Source organism: Lissotriton helveticus, chromosome 1_1, assembly GCF_964261635.1.
Source record: "Lissotriton helveticus chromosome 1_1, aLisHel1.1, whole genome shotgun sequence".
NCBI classification, from domain to species: domain Eukaryota; kingdom Metazoa; phylum Chordata; class Amphibia; order Caudata; family Salamandridae; genus Lissotriton; species Lissotriton helveticus.
Window position 1 is genome coordinate 815,001,980 of NC_136057.1, and position 3,155 is coordinate 815,005,134.

At 47.0% G+C, this 3,155-nt stretch overlaps 1 non-coding gene across 1 annotated transcript; it reads left to right on the plus strand.

The window, feature by feature from the left end:
- Window positions 1–2,261: 2,261 nt before the first annotated feature.
- Window positions 2,262–2,334, plus strand: TRNAL-CAA (transfer RNA leucine (anticodon CAA)). The gene has a single exon. It is a non-coding gene; the product is annotated as a tRNA-Leu (tRNA).
- The last annotated feature ends 821 nt before the right edge of the window (window positions 2,335–3,155 follow it).

Sequence of the window (3,155 nt, forward strand, 5' to 3'; positions counted from 1 at the left end):
TTCTCGCCACACAATCTATACCGGTATAGCTTACAGATAGCACGAAAAACGAACTCAACATGTGTTAAAACATCGATCCTATTTCCATACCATAATACTTTAGTAACCCTTAGCAACCACCATATTACCTTGGTTACTCTTAGCAACCATCAATTTCTGCTACCAGAGAATTGATCCAGCGGCCTATAGAAAATATATCATAAACAACGCTACCCAACTTCATAACCTATAAACAAAATTTTATACTAAATATGGACCCATTTATAAACCTGACATATTTTGGGCCTACTGAATCAGGTGGTCAGATTAAATCTATATACACATTATCTACAAACTATATACATTTTATACATCTGCGAAAGGAATATTGTCATTAGAATAAAACTTTAACCATTTAGATGACCACCATTGGCGACGTAATCTAGCTAATAGTAACCTACACTTCTGAATAACCAAGACCAGCTTGTTTGTCAAAAGTAAGATTTATTTACTAAATTATGGTATATAAATTGATAGTTTTATAAATGAATTTTATTAGCATTGAAGCAAGCATGAATGTAAAGAAATGTGAGAAAATACAATTTAAGTAAGTGAATCAAAATCAAAGTGAATATTTAAAGTTTAGCATTTCTAAAACCTAATTCCCTAACTGAGCTAAATAGATAGAATTTAAAGAAAAGTTCTTTGAGGATTCTTACGTGCTCCACGCAAAGTCCGTCAACACATCACCCTCATCGGAAAGTCAGAAAGCAGCAGCCAGCCCATCCCTAGGGGCATGACTTTTTATACCTTTCTACACTAACTAAACTACGCAAAGGAAAGTTTTCAGAAATCTTCGACGTCCCATTGGCTGAGAGTGACAAGTGACATGTCACCCACTTTTCAAAAGTTCCATTAGATCATGTTTCATAAAGACCATTGTCTCTTCCACGTGAAACCAGGAGCTTCCTGAGTTTGCAACAAATGTTCAAATTTGTTCTCACTACGTCCAAGCAACTTCCGCGGATGCCAAGTTAAGGCTGACAAAATGTTCACTTTCGACCTTGGCCATGTCCGACAGAATGATGGCAGCACATCAGTTTTTGCTTTGTGAATGCAGCTTTGATAAACGCTTTAATTCAGAATGGGCGTCTCGTGACTTTTGCAGAATTACAAGTCAGCTCTTTTCTGCGACTCAAGTGACTAGGCCCAAAAGCAGGCAACTTAAGCTTTCTAGTATAAAACAAACACAAGAAAAGTATTAAAGTAAGAAATAATGTAGATTCTGTATCCACCCCAAGATTTACTAATTAATTAACCCACCCGATTAATCAAAATGTTATCTAGCCATTGCAAACAAATGAAAAGGGGGGGCCCTCGGCCCCCCCGCACGCATGGCGGCGCGGCGACCGTCGCCCCCACTATCTCCTTTGTTGCCATGCGGCGGTGGGGGCGTGCCCTGGGGGGCGCGGCCCACCGCCGGTTGGCTGGCGGCCACCTTGACCCGGATCCTGGGAAGTGGGTCCGGGTCAAGGGGGGCGGGCTAGAGGAGGGGCCACCTGGCCCCTCGGGAATAAAGAGATAGGGAGCGCCCAGGAGACCCCCTTGTCCCTGGACGCTCCCTCGCCGAAACGGTGTGCCCCGCGCTCGGGGCTTCTTTGTTATAATAATTTTTCCCCCTTTATTTTCCAGGTGTGGCAAGCTGTTTCCTGGAGGAGCTAGCCGCGTGGAGCCAGCCGCTCTGGAGACCCGTGGGATGGGCAGAGCCTTCCCGCGACTGCCACGGCCCCGCGCTCGGGGCGGAGTGATGGTCTCCTTTTTGTTTCCCTGCAGGGTTGGTGGCCAGGACGGCTGGACGGTTCTCCCTGAGGGCGATCGGGGGAGCCGAGGAGGGATAGCACCTCGTTCGCGCAGGGGGTCTGGACGGAAGATGCGCACGGCGATTGGAAACAGGGGAAGCGGCAGGACTGGCAACTCGGACCAGGGACAGGGCCCAGGAAGAAACACCGGAGGACGGCTGGACGGGCAGTGCATGGCTGCTTTCGGCGGAATAGAGGTGATTAAGTTGAAAGGAAGTGCCCAGTTTTTTGGATGTTGCGTGTTCGTGGGCTGTGCACACGGCTGGGTGGTCGGAAGGACCATGGGTGGCGGAGCTCGCACATTGACTGGCATGTCCCTAGGACATTGGGGTTTTTGTTTTGCTGTTTGCATTTACTGTATTTAAGTGTCCTATGCCGCGGAGGGCCGCATGTGGGAAACTCCCTCCACGTGGGCTGGCCGGTGCCGAAATGGCTCAGTTGGTAGAGCTTTGGACGCAAGATCTGAGGGTCCCTGGTTCGATCCCGGGTTCTGGCAATGGTGTTTTTTAGACACATTATAAGTCAATAATATGAGGGAACCACGCGAGTGACATAGGGAGGTGTTCTGGCCTTGGGACGCATATGCTGTGTTTTAGTGTTTGATTCATTGCGTTTGGGGTTCAATGCCAACATTGTTTTGGAGGGCAATGGATAGATGAGAACATGAAACATTTAGGACCTTTGTAGATGAGTCTTTCGTTTTGAGGGTCAGAGGGCTTCTGTCATTGCTGATTAATGTTCGGTCCAATGAAGCAATGAAGCCCGCAGGGGTAGCAGAGGCAGGTTTGTCGCGCGCTGTCCACGAGAACATCGCGCCATGAGTTTAAATGAGACACAATAGCTTTCGCGCCAAATTCTCAAATTACTTATGCAGGGTCAATGAAGTCTCATGGTACTATATTGTTTAGATAAAGAAATAATCGTGAATAGAGTTGGGCGTTCCAATTGAGAACGCGAATTATATTCATAAACATGTTGCTGCCTCTTCCGTCATTTCATGGCAGGCCACGGTGTCGCCCTGCGGCGGTTGCTAGAGCTCTTAAATTACTTAGGCAGGGTCAATGAAGTCTCATGGTACTATATTGTTTAGATAAAGAAATAATCGTGAATAGATTTGGGCGTTCCAATTGAGAACGCGAATTATATTCATAAACGTGCTTCTGCCTCTTCCGTCATTTCATGGCAGGCCACGGTGTCGCCCTGCCACTTAATCTCCTATGTAAAGCGCTCCGATACCTGACTCGGTTCGGGTCCTGAGAGGGATTCACGGTGCTGCTCGTGTACCGCACTTGATGCGGTACCGGTGTTGTAAAATCC